At 32.5% G+C, this 22,186-nt stretch overlaps 2 non-coding genes across 2 annotated transcripts; both read right to left on the minus strand.

The window, feature by feature from the left end:
• Positions 1-4,991: 4,991 nt before the first annotated feature.
• On the minus strand, positions 4,992-5,063 carry TRNAA-CGC (transfer RNA alanine (anticodon CGC)). Its single transcript has one exon. It is a non-coding gene; the product is annotated as a tRNA-Ala (tRNA).
• A 3,984-nt stretch (positions 5,064-9,047) lies between these two features.
• TRNAA-CGC (transfer RNA alanine (anticodon CGC)) lies at positions 9,048-9,119 on the minus strand. The gene has a single exon. It is a non-coding gene; the product is annotated as a tRNA-Ala (tRNA).
• Between the last annotated feature and the right edge of the window lie 13,067 nt (positions 9,120-22,186).

A 22,186-nucleotide genomic window follows, 5' to 3' on the forward strand; every position in this document is an offset into this window, starting at 1 on the left:
CTGATCAGGACATAAATTCACACATAATTCCATTATCAAATTAATATATTCACTTCTATAATTAAGCAACTTCCATTTTGACTCTCCTAAGAGGTGAAAATCAAAATTGAACTGATTTTTACAATCCCTCATCTATGGCATTCAGTCCCTAACAACTTGACCTGATTAATTCAAGTCTTAGTAGATAATATCCAGTCCTTTTCTGCTTCACATTTTCGTAATTATTCTTTTAATGTTAATTACGATTGAAGCTTTCACACGATACTGTATTTGTTAACACATCATTAACGTATTAATTATTGTTTTTTATACGAATGAATATTAAATCATTCGCAGTAGTTCGTATTAGTGGTATTCGTTCCTCGTTTTTTTATTTGTAGATTTACATGTATATAAGTTATGAGTTGATTTATTTGATAATCTGATGAAAACTGCAATGACAAGTGTTGATTAGAATGTTTCTAAAGTCTAGGTTTTATATATCCAAGGAATTAGGAATCCTTAGGATTTAGGAACATAGGGACAGAGAAAGCGACTTTGTTTTATACTATGTATAATGTATTCATATAAATCGATTTATGAACTTGTCAAAATATCCCTTAACTTCTACAAACAAAACAAGCTAAATCGGTCCAGTAATTCCCGACTTCTATAGAGACAGATGAAAAGTAATTGTTTTTATAAACATAGATTTTCGTTTAAATCGACGTGAGTCGACGTATGACTCAATGGTTTGTCGTGTATATAACCTATATTATAAAGTATGAAAAGTTTGTTTGTTTGAACGCGCTAATCTCAGGAACTACTGGTCCGATTTGAAATTTATATTTGAAATTCTTTCGGTGTTAGATAGCCCATTTATCGAGGATATAGGCTATATATCATCATGCTAAGGAGCGGAGCACTGCGACACGAAAACCGCGGGGCACAGCTAGTCTGAGATAAAAAGAGGTCTATAAATCAACCAATTACCAAGTAACAAGATAGTTTATTCAATGGTGAAGGTACATTAATGCCCGCGATGCTCATCTAAAAGCCCTTGTGTTTTGTAACGGACCATTAATTCTTTAAGTTAGTGTTCAATGCTAATTTTATGGCTTTACAGTATTAGTTCATTAGTGCTTTTTACTAGTTCTTGCTTGCATAGGAGTTTTGTTGGGAGTAAAACTACGCAATGGCTGTGTCGCTAGAATTTTAAATGGTGTATTGTAAAGTTAGTAAAGTTTGTTCAAATTATCATAATATGTTCTTTAGTTATTGGTAAATAGAGGCTTGAGGCTTCCAAGCTTATAATGATATGATTAATAAATAATGATGTAATTGAGTTGTTCAAATCTCTCTATTATCTTTCTTATATATAAAAATGAATCGCAAAATGTGTTGGTAAGCGCATAACTCGAGAACGGCTGAACCGATTTCGATAATTCTTTTTTTATTATATTCCTTGAAGTACGAGGATGGTTCTTTTGTAGAGAAAACGTAAACATGTACCACGGGCGAAGCCGGGGCGGACCGCTAGTAGCTAATACAAAACTAATGCTCTTAGAGAGTAGTTCGGAAGTCAGGGTGACAGGGTCGGTATATTATTTTGCAAGTGGTTTGCTAAGTTACTAGGTATACATTTGTAAAAGTGAACTTATGAAATAAAAAATGTAGTGATATAACTACATAGTATAAAACAAAGTCGCTTTCTCTGTCCCTATGTCCCTTTGTATGCTTAAATCTTTTGGATGCGGTTTTTTTTTAATAGATAGAGTGATTCAAGGGGAAGGTTTTAGTATATAATTTATTGGGTTTTAGACGGGCGGTAAGCTATTAACATATAACATGAAAAATATACTTACTTTGTGTTGCTTTGGTGACAAAGGCAATTAAAATATAATATATTTTCGAGCTTTCAGTAAAAACAATCATAGGAAAACAGCAGCTGTAATGTGCAATGTCGCAAGGGAACATTGCAATTTAACATGTAAACTATGTATTGTACCACATTAATAATAGTATTAGGGCCGATTTTTCAATGCTTGGATAAAACTTATTCGTCGAATAATGTATAAAACTACCATTTTAAACAGGTATTCTAATTGCCCGTATTTGACAGTTTACGTGACATTTTAATATTATCGTGTAATACTTTATTGGACGGATAAGTAACTTTTAAAAATTATGAGTTTGGACAAAAGTATATGAACTTAAAGTACCCAACCAGCAAAGATGTTCTATAACAATAACTTACATCACTAAAAAGCTTTTTAAATGACGTATAACAGTGTCGCGGTGACAAGCTTGTTGTATAATAGCGTTTAATGAGATGATTTTGCTCTATAATCATACACAGCAAATTTGTCCCATAACAAGGTGATGTAAACGTTTATATCACTATTTTATACGGCGTTTATAGAGCAGCTCTTATCCAGATTTTGGTACAGCAATAACAGGACGATATTATCACATAACAGCGCTGGTGGTCTCTTTTTTACAGCAAATTAGTGCAATAAACGATTCTAGGGTAACCTTTATAGTCCCATGCCTATAGAGGCGTAAAAAAATCTACAATAGGACAATTTAGTGTTGTAATGGTTTTCCTTATTACTATTATAGCACTGTGAATCTTCATGGTTGCTGAAACTCCATAATACAGCAATTAGGTGATATATCCGAGTTTTATATCACTTCTTTGTAACCTAATTGAATTATATTAGTGTTTTTCTGCCCATTATAACGCAGTGGTTTAATAGCTGAGTGGTCAGAGTTATAGGACTGATTTACTGTATAAAAGAGTTAATAACTCTGTTATGTAACAAAAACGGCGTATTAATGTAGTAAAATGCGACACTTACGAGAGATATACGGCCTATAAGAGAGTTTCTTTCACTTTAAAACAACAAAAACCTGCCATATTGTCAGCACCGTCTCGTAAATAAATGAAGGGTTCTATTTAATAATCATGGATTGAATGAATTTAAAAAAATCGCAGCTTCAGTAACGATTGACACCAGACAAATTCAAGGTGAGGCTTCGAATACGGACAATGATTCCGTACAATCTGTTACATCCTATGAACAAAACCAAGTTAACAGCCATCATGTGGTTTGTGATAATTCAGAAGCAGACCATTCAGACACTAGTGTTTTGCTTGACACTTCGGGATCGGAATCTAAAAATCGGAATTTACACTAGAAAATACAAAATAAAACATGTTATGGGTTTTCTATTTACATCAGGGAACCCTACTAATTTAATCCAGTACATGGCATGACAGTTGTCAAAACTACGTTCGTTTGCGGACGTATAATAGCCACGGAGTTGCTATTTGGCATCCTATACAGCAATTTGGTGTAAAATTAGTTTTTTAATTACTTAAAACTCAATAATTCGAGGGGGGCATGAAAAAAACAGCGTAATTATGCATATAATCTATCAGTAAAATTTCATTCACAAGTCAGTTTATGTATCTAACATAATTAACAGTGTAACAAAATTAATACTCGACACCACGATGATGGTTCCTATAGTCATTTACTCGTATTATCAATTGGTACACGATTTACCATTTTGTATTATAATTATAGCGTCGCAGTGACTTGTACATCGCAACTTCGTGCTACAAAAGATTTGCGGTAACTCTTTAAACACAACTTCGCGCTGTAACAGCATCGCGGTTCCTTTTATATCACTACTTTGCTCTATAACAGCATCGCGATTCTATAAGTGTACTCTTCTATAGGTCCGATTGGCATCTGAGTTGCTGCTACAGCAACACAATACCATCAAATGGCTTTATAAATGCGCCACTTTGGGGTTTATACAACGTTCTTATCACCCTTATAGAACTAACAGTTAGCACCTCTGAAACGTTCTTATCCCTTCTATAGAGCAACGATTTGTTGGTTGGGTAAGCTTTGAGCTGAAAGTTCGTACACTAAATTATATTTTACGGACAAAAGACAATTCTTTTTAATTACTTTCATATTACTTCTTAATATCTTCTTTATCTCTGGGCCTGAGTTTTTCAGGCTAGTCATACAAGTAATATCAAAATATATTTTTTTAGTAAAGAAGCATGGCGCCTATAGATTTACAATTTTACGGATTTTTTATTTATTATTTATTTTCTAATATATCTTCCGCAAGCTTTAAAGTGTGGAAGGGTGCAATAAACATCTACACCTTCAACATAAAAAGTTAACCTTTACACCAGAAGTAGTAAAATCACAAGAGAAAGCACATAAAACATGGACGCATGCAAACCACATGTGTACGGTGACACACGTTTTTCGAATACAAAAATAATACACGCGATAATCGTCATTTATGCCTAGGGAATAAGGGTTGGTTTGGCTTGTACAATTTATGCAGAAAATAGGATAGTAGCGCATAGTAACAGTTCATCTGCGATCAGCCAAATGTAGGGCAGGTTGTTGACCCCGTGTATGTTATCAATTAAAGATCACACTTGGCACTATGATATTAGATTAGGTTATTATTTTCGTATTTTGATATTATTATTGTATGTACTTAGACTTTATTGAATAGAGGTGCAAATACAATGTAGAAACTAGATAGGTATTATAGAACATAAACTAACCTTAAAAAATATCAAATTTACTACAGTAATTTTTTAAGTAGACATTATATAGGAAAATTTACTAAATCTTTGTAATTCTTTGAAGTTAATGTTTTTGTTAAATAAAAAGTCACTCGTTTTTTTATTAATACTAGTTGTATTGTTATCTATAACAATTACTATGTCTCTCTTTTGTTTTGATTAACTGTACCGTATCTATTTCTATTTAACACTATAAAAAGTGTGTACCTACATAAATAAATACTGTTATATAAATAATCATATGCGCAATATGTATTGTACTTTTTAAATTATCATTTTCATCTCTAAAAACAAATTGTTGCAAATTTCTTAAAAAATCTAATAAATCTAAGCAAAACATTCATAATAAAAGTAAATGAAAAAATAAAAAGTATTTTGCTTTTGGAGGTGCTGGGATTTGAACCCAGGACTTTCAGCATGCGAAGCAGACACTCTACCACTGAGTTACACCCCCGGTGTTCAATTGTTCGAAATTACAGTACTTAATCTAGTTCAAGCATGAGTCAGTATTTTATACGTAGGTATAATATACATAATTTGTTTGCACCCGCTTATCTCAGGAACTACCGATTTAAAAAAATCTTTCACAGCTGAAAATTTTAGTGATTCCTGAATAGGAAAAGCTATGATTGTACTACGGTTGAAGCCAGGGTAGTTCGCTAGTCTTCTATATACGTGAACCATCTTTGTATCCCTTTTTATTAATTTGGCAGACTTAGTAGGAGTGCAGATTTGACACACCCCTATACATATTTCATTTAAGTGTGTGTGTCAAATCCTCTTCATTTATTTATTAATAATGGTCGAATCGATCACAGCATTCTGTTATAATATGTTCATAGTATATCTACGAGTATTTAACTACCTCTAAAAAAAAGTATCAATTATAATAAGTACAGATTTATTTACTTATTATATAAATGTATTTATTTACTATTACATCTAAATTCTAATCTGTGCTAATATTACCTCTAGAATACAATCACACGGTATCCATTAAAGCGATGAGACACGGTACCATTAATTTGGGCACAGATCGTAGGGTCCGCAAACACAACTTTCATATATTGCATTGCTATTGTTGGGATAATTAAGTTTAAGAGTGGTAGCTGGCGCCGGCGCTTTCTAACATCGCTCGTTTATGTACAGTCGGGTAAAGAAGTCAGTTATAATATACTAGCTTACCACCCGCGGCTTCGCCCGCTTTGTCTAAAACCTAATAAATTATATACTAAAACCATCCTCTTGAATCACTCTATCTATTAAAAAAAACCGCATCAAAATCCGTTGCGTAGTTTTAAAGATTTAAGCATACAAAGGGACATAGGGACATAAAGACAGAGAAAGCGACTTTGTTTTATACTATGTAGTGATACTAGCTGCCCTTGCAAACATTGTTCTGACCTATTACGTTCTTTCTCTATGTAAGAACTTTCCTTGTGCCCTAAGATATACGTTAAAAACTAGTTAGCCGAATTGGACAAGTTTACGCTTTGCAACACATTTGGCGATTCGTTTTCTGTAAATAGATTTTTATTATATTATTATTATTATATCAGCCTGTCGTGTCCCAATGCTGAGCAAAGGCCTCTCCAAGTCGCTCTAAATAGATTACTAATTCAAATGTCAGAAAAAACGTATTAAATTCCCTTATCCATACTAATATTATAAATGCGAAAGTAACTCTGTCTGTTACTCAATCACGCCTAAACTACTGAACAATTTTCATGAAATTTGGTATGGAGATATTTTGATACCCGAGAAAGGACATCTACTTTTTACTCTACTTGCTACTTTTTATCCCGGGAAAATGACGCAATCCCTGAAATACCATGGGAACGGGAACTATGCGGGTTTTTCTTTGACTGCGCGGCGCAGCCGCGGGCGGAAACCTAGTATTTTATAACATACTAGCTGATCTGTCAAATTTTATTCTCACTTATGAAGATATATGTTGATTTAAAGACCTAAATAAAATTTAATAAAAATCGTTCCAGTCTTTCGGAGGAGTTCAGTAATACATAATTATATTAGAAATCAATTGTACTATGCAGTATGCATTAGATTGTAGGTGATAACTATTTCAGTTTTAATAAGCACATCAAAAAATGGGTTTGGCAAAATTGTTTTTTTAATCCCATATGAAGTAACTTCAAAACTTGTGTGTCCTGTATTCATTTTTGTCGTTTTTATCCCACAATTTTCTTTTACAGGTTTTATATTATATAGAAAATCCCTTCTCCACCCGACTATCCGTATAGTAGGCCAGACCGCGCCTAGCAACACCGGTTTATCAGCAAGAACACGAGCGATGCGAACGGCAATTTGTTTCACACGACCGTCGTTGTTTCGTGACATATTATTATTGTCTATGCTTTCTTTGATCAATGTAATCATGGTATTTTACGGTGTTTAATACAGTTTACTTGATGCAGGTATCTGTTGCTAAGTGAAAAAGCGCTCATGATAACCCATCAGTGATCTGAGTTAAAAAAGCATAATCTAGTCTCTCAAGAAACACAAGTGATACTATTGGACGATTTCATAGCTTCTGGAAATCTTCTATTTAACATATCTGCTAGTTTAATAGACAGATAATGTATGAAAATATACGTCAAACACATGCGAACAGGTAATCAGGAGAACTATCAACAATGGTGAAACGTCTCTATCATTTAAAAACATCACATGTACAGCATTAATTAATTTCGATGTAACAATTTACAAGCAATTTAGCAATCTTAATTCGTAGCTTACTTTTGTCACAGTGTTTAATCTATCATTTGAATTTATCATATTATCATTTTTTAAATTAAAAAAAATATATAATATATTTTATCAGTCTTATTTATAATCGATTTCCTTATACTAAGAATTAACCACATCCGAGAGAGGTAAAAACCTTACAAAATTTCCTAATTCATCAATAAGTCCTACAAATGTCAGGAGCAAACTAAAAAGCAATTTTTCCACCTTTCCTTTTTAACGGCAAACGTCAGGTTATAATCCGTTTTGACGTGTTTAATTTCCCCCGGATCCGATACCGAAAAGCTGATTTATTTGCGCCCAGATAGAATTCTGTTCAATGGACTGCGAAACTGATATTTTGTGACTGGCAACATTTTAGATTTTGCCTGAAATTTATGTATGTTCAAGTTATGTAATGCTTTGGAGGCCATATTTAAGCGCTGCGAAATTTACATCTTTTCAGTATTAAAATTACTCTACTTTTAATATACCTAAGTTTTCTTTGGAATATCAATAAGATTAATAAGTTTTTGAATCAAAATTATTCAATTTCCAATAAAAGCAATTTATTATGTAGATGTAGACTATTGATTTTTTTTTGTTTCGATCAAACAATCTGTATTCAATATAATAGGCGCTGTATCACAAACATACATACATTTATTACAATATCCAGATATTTACAACTTAAATAACAATTATTTTTTGACAAAAAACTAAACCTTTAAATTGTAAGAACAAGATAAAATTTCAAATGAAAAAAATTAAAAAATAATCATCAAAATCGGTTCACCCAGTCGAAAATTATGCGGTAACAAACACACAAATTAAAGTCGAAAACTTCATTTATTTGAAATCGGATGAAAAAAAGAAAATAGTCAATAAAATCTAGAAGGCATACACAAGTCAAGTTACACAATGCTTCCTACAATTTACATAGTGACATAATATTGTTACTTCACCAACCATAATTTACATATACTATGGCTTTTTTACCATAGTTGGATATTTGATTAATTGGAAATTATTGTACTATAGTGATATTATGTTAGGTAATCATTGGAGTAAGGCCTTAATAAGGTAAAACATAATAATTAGAAATGAATCTTATATATAAAAATGAATCGCAAAATGTGTTGGTAAGCGCATAACTCGAGAACGGCTGAACCGATTTCGATAATTCTTTTTTTATTATATTCCTTGAAGTACGAGGATGGTTTTTATGTAGAGAAAACGTAAATATGTACCACGGGCGAAGCCGGGGCGGACCGCTAGTATATAATAATTGTGAAGCAGTCTAATCGAAAAGACAATTTAATAGTAGGTATACGCACATAATGAATAGGTAAGTTACTATGTATATGTTAAAGTTTGGAACCATTTTATAAATACCTACATAAACGAAAATATAATGAAAAACAAGTCTAGCAACTACATACGCTAATTATTATGTTGTAAACATAAAACCTGCTAACAACTTAAAAATATTCATATTCTTTGTTCTTTTATGTAAAACCTGCTGAACCATTTTTAAATGCAGTTTTAATTAGTTGAACAAAAGCGGTGAAAATCGCGATGGGTAAAATACGTATTAGAATAATTATTTAAATTTTTTAGTAAGTACCTAAAATATTATAAATAAATATTAAGTAAGTATCACTTACTTTAAATAACATAAAAGTAATGTGTTTGGAGGTGCTGGGATTTGAACCCAGGACTTTCAGCATGCGAAGCAGACACTCTACCACTGAGTTACACCCCCTGATGCTCGTGAGCTTAAATTTAAAAACATAATATGAAAAACGGAAAAATTACCACTCACATTTATATTGAGAAAATCCCTCAAACTTGTTTACTAAAAAATAAAAATACATATTTAATTGCAACAAATATATTTAAGGACATTGAGACCTTCAATGTTTTCCCGCCATAAAAATACATAGAAATCCATCCCCTATTTCAATTTTCAGCCCCTATAAGTTAAATTTTCAATATAAAGGTATTTTTTTCAAGGCCGTTCTTATCATCATATCGAAATGAACTGAATATGTATAAGAAGATAAAAAGGTCAGAGACAAACAGACAAAATAAGTTCCATATATTTCTTGTGTTAGCACGTTTCTATCGATGTTTCCAGTAAAATCTAACAATCGACAGGTGTATCAACAAAATGATCAAATTGCAACACAAACGCTTAGCAACACTTATATTTTTCGCATTGAGGTAGGTTCGTATACGGGTCGATGACTTTATACATTGCAAATACATACAACAAACATATTTGGACATTTTCCACCCTATTTATAATACGTTAAAGTTCGAAATAGCCTAAACAGGTGAATACGAAATGCATAGAATAAGTTTGCGTTGTCTATTTTATTCAACATTTTGCGTCTGTGTGCGTTCTGCGATAATAGTGTTGTGCAACGTCAGCGAAAATTGTCGAAATTTCACGTATTCGTAAGTGTTGCCCAACGTTCGGAAACGATGATTAGACATTATTAAATATGCTAAATTGTTATACGAATGTGGAATTGTTATGTTTTGTAAGGCATTAAAGTTGTTCGTTCATGATTACTTGATTTGCATATGTGTTAATTTTTATAATTATTGTGTTGTAATTGGAATAAATGGATTGTATTTTTTATTTATTGTTTCCTTTTCAATGTTTTTATTTATAGACTTTATTTAAAGGATGTTTGTTGTAGTTTTCATACTTAGAGGTTATTGTATGTTAAAGTATTATGTATCTGAATAATTAAATATTGTAGGTGTGGTGGTTTTATCTACTTAAAAAGATGCTATCGATTTGTATACGATCAGATTATCTTTTAAGTATGCATAATATTTATTGACTTTTCAATTAACAGTCACCCAACATATTAAGTATCATATTGCGCTTCTTGTCACTAGATACGTCGATAAATCCCTATCGACTACATCGACATCGCTAAGCGCGGCACTGCACTCGCATTTACAATTTTCGCCTAGCAACTAAAGTGAAGGCAGATCTCCCCCCTACCACGCGACCCGTTCTAATTTCTTTGCGACACGTATCGCTAGGCCCCCGTACCACTAACGGAATTGTAAACGAAGATATATTGAATTTTCTACTGTTTGATATTGCTTTTCGCTCCGGTTTTGCTCGTGGAACTATGTAACTATATGGTGTAGGTGTAGCTATTCTGGGTAATAAAACAATATTAGGTAAGGTAAGTGTAGATTTCATCTGAAACGGGTATTTTTTTTACGTAAGATTGAAACGACTTTCTTCTTTAACAAACATACACAATTAAAGATTCATTATAAAACTGGATTAGTATGATAGTTTTCATTGCTATTTTTGTAAGCAATTGTCGTCAAAACTATTGTAATAATTAATTAGGTTCCGAAGGTTCTTTGAACTTTTTAGTTTCCAACAGATAATATATTAAATAAGTAATAGTTCCAAACACTTATGAAATCTAATATCTAATATTCTAATATATATTATAAAGGCGAAAGTTTGTAAGGATGTATGGATGTATGGATGTATGGATGTTTGTTACTCTTTCACGTAAAAACTACTGAACCGATTACAATGAAATTTAGCACACATATAGAGGGTAACTTGGATTAACACATAGGATAGGTTTTATCCCGGAAATCCCACGGGAACGGGAACTATGCGGGTTTTCCTTTGCAAACGCGGGCGAAGCCGCGGGCGGAAATCTAGTATGTAATAAATTAGATTGTGTAACGTTACACTGTTTCATCATTACAAATAGAAAAATACAGTAAATAATTGCGTGAATTAATTTAAATTATTATTCGTATGCGTCTATTTAAAATGCAATCGGTTACTAGAGATTTTAATTTGATAACCAGTTAATTATAAATTTAGAAATTTATGCCTCCAGCCACATGCGATAAATAAATTGATTTTAAAAGTTAATTGAAAAATTATTGTTAATATTACCACATATAGAACATATAGTTAGGTAACATTATTTGACAATGATAAGGTGGTAAGTATAGTAAGTAATAATATCTTATTTGACTAAGGGCCGATTTTTCAATGCTCGGATAAAACTTATCCGTCCAATAAAGTATTACACGATAATATTAAAATGTCACGTAAACTGTCAAATACGGGCAATTAGGATACGTTTTTAAAATGGTAGTTTTATACATTATTCGACGAATAAGTTTTATCCAAGCATTGAAAAATTGGCCCTAAATTGCATTTTAAATACGTATAAAGCAGTAGTTTTCAATAAGAGAAAGATTGTATGATCCTTCTGTCTTATTTCCTTTTGATCAGATTGTAAGTAACTTTTCATTATACAGTGATATATATTCTTTTTTTTGTTATGTAAGTATATGAAAATTTAGTCTTATCTCTATATACTTATTATAATCCTCCATAAAGCATTTTTCAAGTCTTATATACGAATTGAATCTAAGCGACATTTTCGCAACAACTTAGCGACACTTCAGCGACACTCCACCTAGAAAACTTCGTGGTAGCGGTTCAAAGAACCGTATTTCTGGGTTGTATAGCAGTATACAACAAAAACCAGTCGCAGACGTGAATGCTGGATACATTACCATTTGGGACATGAGTGACTTCTTGAACGACTAGAAATGTAAAAACAGTGGATTTCTTCGTTTCTTTCGAGTACAAGGTGCTAAGTTTTGTTTAGGTGGAGTTGCATTTATGATTGTTAAATTAGTATTAGTTAGTTGAAAGTCTATTCTACTTTATTTTTTACTTATCAGGTAACAATCATACCTTTGTACATTGATTTACCAGAATCTTCTTTTGTACTGTATTGATGATAAATCCCTCTTCAGAGTACTCGTTTTTAAATAATTACTTTTTTAATTAGTGTAGTATAATAAATTGTTGCAATAGGATTACTATTATAAAAAAAAAAAACAAAAGAGATCGGGTCATGCAAGGATCAAAGAAGTTTCATCGCCTTATTTACCTGCAAAGAAAATCAATTTCACAGGAATAAAATACATCCGTGATATAATATTTGTAATCTCTTATATATAAAATCTAACTAAAACTCAAACTCAAACATTAATTCATTCAACTAGACTTTAAAAAGCGCTTTTTAATCAAAAAAAGATTAATATTTACCACCAATTCAGAAAGCAGTTTATACAGAGAACTGTCGGCAAGAATCACTGTAGTTGCTCTTTTAAAATCATATCAATTTTAATTTCACACATTAAAAGTTAATATATGTACACTAATATATCAAATTATGTTAAATATATTTCTTTTAAACGAATTAAATGCATACTTTGCCCTTGAAAATGCTGTAGATTTTTATCCGTAGCAAATTCGTACTGCAATACAACTAAGGTCACGTTTTTCTACCATTTAATATACTAGTTTAGTATATAAATAAAATATATAAGTGTTATGTACTACACTGCAATGTTTTATATGACTTGAGAGAAATAAAATATCTGCTAGAGGCATTATAAATTTAATGTAGAGTTGTGTTTTATTCGATCTAATTCTAATTGCGTTAATTTTAAATTCTAAATACATATGTATATTAATTTAAGTATAATAGTTTCCAAGAATCTATCTATTTTAGTTTGCTACTTTATAATCATGCACGAATAATCCATACTAATATTATAAGTGCGAAAGTAACTCTGTCTGTCTGTCTGTTACTCAACCACGCCTAAACTACTGAACCAATTTGCATGAAATTTAGTATGGAGATATTTTGATACCCGAGAAAGGACATAGGCTACTTTTTACCCCGGGACATAGGATAGGTTTTATCCTGGATATCCCACGGGAACTGTTTTTCTTTGACTGCGCGGGCGAAGCCGGGGGCGGAAAGCTAGTTATACATATAAATACATACATATACAGGGTGTCCCACATTTGGTATACTAAGCGCGAAGGGACTTGTAGTTTTGCATACACTGATCACGTAAAAAATACTTAAACAACAAAATTACGTCAAAAAATTTTTGCTAAATTTTTCCTGAAAATCCATGTTTTCTTCTCTAGCTTCGCGCAGCCGTCATATACCGCTTCTCTAATGTGAGCATTTTGTCTATGAAAACATAACCTTAAACGATAGCTCACGTGCTGGTGGCAAAAATGGGCGGGTTGCTTATTAGGGTTGTACACATTGAGTTTTAAGAATTCATCTATTTGAAAAAAAGAATGCGTCTGGAATTTTTTAAGTATTTTTTACGTACTCAGCGTATGCAAAACTATAACCTCCTTTGAGCTTAGTATACCAACAGTGGGACACCCTGTATAAAGATGTAATATTCCAAAACTTAAAAAAAAATGTTGTAAAGATATTATACATTAGTTGCAACTTGCAATAGACATGCTGTTACTTTTACTGGTGTACATAGAGATAGGCAGATATGTACACTTTTAAACATGCAAAAGCATTTCCAAATAAACTTTAAGTGCAATTTTCTATAGGTTAATAAATAAATTTTCTTAATCTATACTTATAATAAATCTGTAGAGAGGCCAATTCTGTACATGAAATATATTTAAAAAAAAACTATGAAGGGGTGATAAGGGATCGCTACTGATGCCAAAAATGCAATCAGTAAAATTTTTGTCTGTCTGTCTGTCTGTCTGTCTGTCTGTCTGTATATTCGTTATAGAAACAAAAACTACACGACGGATTTTAACGAAATTTGGCACAATTATTCTTCATACTCCTGGGCAGGTTATAGTAAAAGAATCATGTAAATCGGTGTAGAAAGACCAAAGTTATACATGAAATACGCTATAAGTCATCGCGCGTGAATTACATGCCATAAGGATTATTTTTGTGTATCAGTTGCCGCGTTCGACGCTCTTCGCGGCGGGAGCTATAAAAAGGCGGCGGGTCCGCACCCGTTTCGCGTTGTCACGGCATCACGTGTGAACGGCTGAACCGATTTCGATAATTCTTTTCTATTATATTCCTTGAAGTACGAGGATGGTTCTTATGTAGAGAAAACGTAAATATGTACCACGGGCGAAGCCGGGGCGGTCCGCTAGTATCTTAATATATGTATATAAATCTCGTGTCACAATGTTTGTCCTCAATGGACTCCTAAACCACTTAACCGATTATAATAAAATTCGCACTCCATGTGCAGTTCGATCCAACTTGAGAGATAGGATAGTTTAAACATGTAGGTACCACGGACAAAGCCGGGGCGGACCGCTAGTCTTATATATAAAAATGAATCGCAAAATGTGTTGGTAAGCGCATAACTCGAGAACGGCTGAACCGATTTCGATAATTCTTTTTTTATTATATTCCTTGAAGTAGGGGAGCGAGGGGCTAGTTGTAACAATTTTCAAAAATACTTTTATATCTCGCGATATCTTGGCTAGCTTATCATTAACTAAACTTTGATTGAAACTTTAACTATTCTTCTATTATGTTAAATCGAAAAAATATCAAAAATCCAGCTAACTCTTCCGCAATTACTGTTTTATTTAAAAAAGGGAAGTGTTACAACGTACCCCGTGCTTGGGGTTAGTTGTAACATCTATTGGGGCAAGTAGTAACATCAATTAAAAACAAAAATGTGACACCTTCAATCATTTATTTTTTTCACATATCTAATTATTTTGCTTTATTTATAACAATAACTAACTAAGTACTTCCAAAATTTGTATTTTCTCATTAAATAATTAACTGAAACATACTTTTTATATACTTAATCAACAAATTAACGATTTAAGTTTTTAACTAGTAAGCTAGTTTCCTTATTTCGATAGGAAGTAATCCAAAGTATATTTCAGCACACTTAAGTATATACATATATAGACATTTTACGTTCTTCTTCTTCTGTGAATACTTGTCTAGGCTTAACATAACCTACTTTTGGACTTTCATTGCTCTTCTTCTTCTTAGTATTGCCCGCTCTGTCTTTCTCTTATACTCTCTCATTCTAAATCAAAACAAATATGCTATGTCCTGTATGGTGGTTCCTGTTAGTATTTGTAATGTATTATACATTATACAAATACTAATAGGAACTCACAGCAATCTGGGGGCAAGTTGTAACATGTTACTACTAACCCCGAGATTTTGTTACAACTAGCCCCTAGGTATAATTTTTAATATTTATCACGATAACTATTAAATCAACTTAGTAATTTTAAAAACAATTACAGAACATCATTAATAGTTATATTCTATCATCAAATAAAATACATACAACTCTAATTAGTCGTAAATAGTAAAGCCACCCAAAAATTAACGAAAGTGAAATAATACGTTAACTGGCGCCAATGAAGCCCTTGCACACATCTAGCTAATCATCTGGCTAGCAGGACACTGGCTGTGATGAAGCGGTGTGGCCAGTTATAATCGTAAGATTCAGTAAAAAAAAGACATCGATATGGTTTACATTGCTATTGAAAAAGGTCTGTTACTACTTACCCCTGTTACATCTAGCCCCTTGCTCCCCTACGAGGATGGTTTTTATGTAGAGAAAACGAAAATATGTACCACGGGCGAAGCCGGGGCGGACCGCTAGTCTATAATATAAAAATGAATCGCAAAATGTGTTGGTAAGCGCATAACTCGAGAACGGGTGGACCGATTTCGATAATTCTTTTTTTATTATATTCCTTGAAGTACCAGGATGGTTCTTATGTAGAGAAAACATAAATATGTACCACGGGTGAAGCCGGGGCGGACCGCTAGTTAATTAATAAATTTTCTTTCATTAAGTTTTTCAGAACATTTGGAAATTTCTGTATACATAGACTTGCGCCCACATTGCAACATTTTTTTTGCTTGTCAGTAGAATGATATATTAATGACCAATTTAACAGCTAATATTAATTATTCAGAAGACAAGTGGTAAAGCCAGGTTGACATTATTGCAAGTAAAATCTCAATTTCTTTCAAATCCAACCCATTTTTTTTTTCTTTAGTAATTTTATTTTTCGCTCTCCATATTTTTTACATGCTGCCATAGAATACGAACGTAAAATTAAAGCTTAAATTTTACTGAAGAAGTAAAAACAAATCATGACCTACGGCAATTTAAGAACGTCGTAATATGATCATGTGACTGAAAATTTAATTTATCTGAAAAATTTTCCGATAACGTTGTGGTTGGTCATGGAATCACGTTCCAGACATAATCATTATGTTCCACTGTATTTAATATACAAAACACACACTTATTACCATAGGGATAAGTACAATAATCGATTGCGCACGTTAATGTAAACAAAGCAGTTTAACATGAAAATGTTTGATAAGAAAATTTTTATTGTTTTCAAATGGAAATAAAAATTTTACTGCCTCGCGATAGTCTCAGTTTCTCACATAAATAATGTATCACGTTTTGTCGTTATTTTTTGTAGTTTATTCATTTTTTTACGACTCGCAGAATATAAAATGTATAATATTAAGGGATACTTTTGTAAAAATAGCATAGAAATTTTGCAAAACAACTATTTTTATGTTAAGTGCCATTTAATAGTTTTTGCAATAATATGTAATTTTTAGATGGTTTTATTTGTGCATGTTTTATTTGTATAAAAAGGGTGGAAGTATAGCTTAGGCATAGAGCTTAATTGCAAATTCAAATTCAAATTGTCTTTATTTGCTGAATGTAGTTACATAGCTGAGGTACAAATTTTATAGGTTCTTAGACATTCTGCTCGTAGTTGAGCGTGCAAATATCTTATACTAGCTTTCCGCCTGCGGCTTCGCCCGCGTTTTCAAAGAAAAACCCGCATAGTTCCCGTTCCCGTGGGATTTCCTGGATAAAACCTAGCCTATGCTACTCGTGGATAATGTAGCTTTCGAATGGTGAAAGAATTTTTAAAATCGGTCCAGTAGTTTATGAGCCTATTCATTACAATCATACAAACAAACAAAGTTTTCCTCTTTATAATATTAGTGTAGATTATAAATTACATTATACATAATACTTCACACAACACTAGATCTCAATAGGTACATTGCAAAATTATAGTAATAAAATGATTATAAATAAATATTATGTCAATTATGATGTCAATTAATTTAAAATTATTATTTTTGATTTAAGAAGTCACTAATATTATAGTATTGCTTTGTGATTAGCCAATTTGTTAACCTTGTTCGGAATATATTTACACTTTACAGGTAGTTCCTTAAAATTGCAAAAAATACAAAACCTAAATTGTATTGGAAGATGGATAACCAATTTTGGCATCATGTTTTATCGATTTAAAATTAATTTAAATACGTTCAACTACTTAAAAAATAATTATTTCGAACAGACTCTTGGTAGAGCCAACAAGTTAAACTTTAATAATTACTACTAGAAACACACCAAATAACAAAACGACATTCAATAAGATAATTTGCACATAAATATATCATGTAAAAGCTTAACACTTGCAAACAGCAAACTGCTGTAAAAATTTTAAGGTGTACTTATAAACTCTACATAAGGCCGGAACAAGCGTGCGTTTAACGATTCCTGCGCTTTATGTGTACCACGCCTACGGGTTTACGTATCGTAAACATGCCCTTAATGTTTAGGGAATTTAAGCTAGCCTGTAGCTGTAAAATGTATGTGAATAATTGCTTGTAAGAAATGAATATTATTTTAAACTAGTTGTGCCCCGCGGTTTTACCCGGAGTGCTCCGCCCTTGTTGGACTTAGCGTGATGATATAGATTATAGCCTTCCTCGATAAATGGGCTATCTAACAACGAAAGAAGTTTTCAAGTCGGACCAGTAGTTCCTGATTAGCGCGTTCAAACAAACAAACTCTTCAGCTTATAATATTAGATAGATTAAATGTTAAGGTTGGTTGGTGCAGTTGGTTTATAAGCATTGTATCCATTTAAAGTAATCATATGACACATTTTCAATAGAAGAAGTTACGGAATAAATTCTAAGTATCTGTAGTTTTGTTTGAATAGGGGTAAAAACAAAATTTCTATACAATACTAGCTTCCGCCCACGACTTTGTACTTGCATCCCCGTTTTTCCCCGTTCCCGCAAGAATTTCGGGAAATCCTTTTTTAGCGGATGCCTTCATCCTAACATCTACCTGCATGCCAAATTTCAGCCCGATACGTCCAGTAGTTTGGGCTGTGCGTTGATAGATCACTATATCAGTCAACAGTTTTCTTATTTCTAATCATAAATTCACTTTACATTCTACTAAATTATAATTAAATTTACACTTCCAATAAACAGGAAGGTACATATATTCCACACAAACGTGATTTAGCGAAATTCAAAGATTTCCTTTGAAGCCATATTGAAAGCCTCCCAATATACGTATGATTCGTTTGAAGCCTTTGTTCAAATTTACTTTGTGTTGTGAGTTATCTTGCTTGTGTTGTAATGTGATTATTTTGAGGAAATAAAAAACCTTTTTTTAAGAAACAATATTATGAGATATGGGTGTAATATGCATATTGTATGAAACCTTTTTGGTAGAGACTATGTTATAATTTTACTTAAATAATAATAATAAATAGATAAGAATACAAAACATTTAATTATATAAAAAGAGAGTGTGTCCCAAGCAAACATGTCAGAAGTAAAACTTCTTTAGCAAGATACAAAGATTCCAAAATCGTCGCCTTAGTCCTTGACGTGACGGTATTACCATAAAATATGTACTCTCAACGCGCCTAAAGAAGTTTCACTTCAAAAAGTTATTAAGCTTTATATATAATGATTTCATTATTACTACCTTTAGTATCTAAATCTCCTTTAAAATCGAATGATCGAAAATTTCCCTATAAAAGAAAGGAAGAAAATAAATCAATTGATTTTAAATTATTAAACTAGCGTGGAAGTCAACGTGATATGATATTTCAATTTATAATTTGCGAAGAAATGGTGAAACTCTCCAATTTAAATATCTATTGGGCATCGAAGAAAGCGTTTATGTATGTATGTATAACGGTGAATTTGCATCAAACGAGAGAATCCTCATTCTATCCCCAACATATCAATTTATTTTAGTGTAAACAAGCGTAGAGTATTATTTCGTTGTTCTTAGTGCGTATGCGTTCGAAAAGATTATATGAAATGTTCTAAATTCTAATACTGAACAACACTGAATTCGCGTTTTCATTTACACTAAAAGATCACGAAAGAATGCTCTTGCTCTACGTTTCGTACTGCGTTTCGTTTGATGTAAATGCACCGTTAAATTATAACGCACGTTACTTGCCGGAGAACGCCACGTGACTGTTATCATCATCAGCCCATATACGTTCCCACTGCTGGGACACGGGCCTTCTATGAGGGTACAGGCCATAATCCACCACGCTGGCCAAGTGCGGGTTGGCGGATGACACGTGACTGTTAAGTGGTACATTAACTCTTTTAATACGACTATTATATTATCTGTGTACGAGTTTAATGTTTTAAGTAGGTATTATACATATCAATTTTTGTTTGTGCTTAGTTTGTATGTTACAATGCATTGATGTCTTGCAATGCATTGACTTTTCGAAGGTTTATGCGTTAAAAAGGAGTTCAGTTCCAAATATAATTTATTGATTGTTTGCATACACGCATATGCAAAGTGCATATATGTATAAAAAATATACATATGAAACTTAGTGATTTTGTTGCAATCACTAAAACTCATTATTTTATTATATCTTGTAAATTATGCATTTGCCGAATTTTATACCATACATTGTAACTCCTTGCTCATAAGATGAAAATTGTATCCGGGAAAAGTATAAGGTTCGAGATACCAAGGAAAGCCGGGGTGAAAGACTAGTATGCACAGTACCAAAGCGATTCAACTTAGAGGATGTAGGCTCGTCAGGGGCTTAACGTGAGTTATTTATCTAAGGAACCCCGTTCAGTCAATACTGTCGCTAGCTGATAGGGCTGCCACATGCTAGTTTTAGAATTTATTTATATGCAATTTGCTGTTTGCCCCGGCTGCACCCGTGGTACATATATAGCCTATAGCACTCAGGGGTCACGTGCATATCACGTGAAATCGGTCCAGTATTTATTAATTTAGAAGATTCTATTACAATTATCAAACATATTTAAAAATTAAGTTCAATATTTAAAATTCATAAAGTGTGGCATGCCCAGCCTGTAGTAATTGATGCACGTTACTTTTTCACATTATTGCACATATTATAATATATTGTGTATCTATACTAATACTAGCGGTCCGCCCCGGCTTCGCCCGTGGTACATATTTCGCAATAAAAAGTGGCCTATGTCCTTTCTCGGGTATCAAAATATCTCTATACCAAATTTCATGCAAATTGGTTCAGTAGTTAAGGCGTGATTGAGTAACAGACAGACAGACAGAGTTACTTTCGCATTTATAATATTAGTATGGATTATAAAGCTGAAGAGTTTTTTTTGTTTGTTTGTTTGAACGCGCTCATCTCAGGAATTACTGGTCCGTTTTGAAAAATTCTTTCGGTGTTAGACAGCCCATTCATCGAGGAAGGCTATAGGCTATTATATATCATCACGCTAAGACCAACAAGAGCGGAGCCACGCGGGTAAAACCGCGAAGCGCAGCTAGTAATGTATATACGTGGACCTTGAATTGAATTTCTATTATTTCAGTGTCTCTATTTTGGGTCAGCAGTTTAATCATAAAGCTCATCAAAAACAGACACACATACATTTATAAGGTTATTATCATGAATTGGACTTATTACTTATTATGTTAGGGCCGATTTTTCAATGCTCGGATAAAACTTATCCGTCCAATAAAGTTTTAACACGATAATATTAAAATGTCACGTAAACTGTCAAATACGGGCAATTAGAATACGTTTTTAAAATGGTAGTTTTATACATTATTCGACGAATAAGTTTTAACCAAGGATTGAAAAATCAGCCCTATGTCACATTAATAACCGAACACGGCAAAACTGCAATTAACAGATGGAATCCAGGTTCTTATTAAATTGTATTAATATAGGCATTAATATTTCAATAATTGCCTCCAATGGTCTAGTGAAATATATGCATGGGAAAATATTTTGAACGAAAAAACTTAATTTGGGGTAATGGCTTCGGATATGGTTAAAATATTTAATCAAGAATGATTTATTGGTTTGTTTTGTATAAATAGTTTAATTTCTTAAATTGGTTTTGGTTATAATTACCAACAGAAGCTTTTTCGAGATCTTTACTTAATATTATAAAATCGTAGAGTTTTTTTCCTTCAATACGTTAATCTCTGGAATATCCGGTTCAAATTTGACTTTATCGGTTGCATTATATAATATACTAGATTTCCGCGGATTCGCCCGCGTTTCCTAAGAAAAAACCCGCATAGTTCCCATTCCCGTGGGATTTCTGGGATATAATGTCTTTGTCTTATTCTGGGTCTTCAGCTACCTACATACCAAATTTCATTGTAATCGATTCAATAGTATTTGCGTGAAAGAGTTAGAAACATCCATCCATCCATCCTCACTAACTTTCGCATTTATAATATTAGTACGGCTCCTTTCCCGGGGGCCGTGGGTATCTATATAAGATTTCCCCACTTAAAAAAAAAGGATTCCATTCATCGTTTTATAGAAAGTGTAGAGATACTTTATCAGCACACATATTTTGGCATGCTATCGCTGCTATTGTTTATAAGAAAATTATCTTCTAAGAAAAGTTTATTGACACGAAACACGCCAAATAAATGATGAATTGATTGTTTAAAACTTTAAACAATGTTGATGTATTTTTTTGTTTAAATTAAATTTTGAACGAGGGCATTCCGATATTAAAACGAAAGCTAGCATTCTAAAACTAAAACTGCCTAAATAAGTTAGTTACAATAAATTTAAAAAATTAAAACATGAATTTT

This window comes from Colias philodice, chromosome 17 (assembly GCF_061535455.1).
Source record: "Colias philodice isolate Cphi_HAF_F1 chromosome 17, ilColPhil1 Martin Lab GWU primary, whole genome shotgun sequence".
Classification (NCBI taxonomy): domain Eukaryota; kingdom Metazoa; phylum Arthropoda; class Insecta; order Lepidoptera; family Pieridae; genus Colias; species Colias philodice.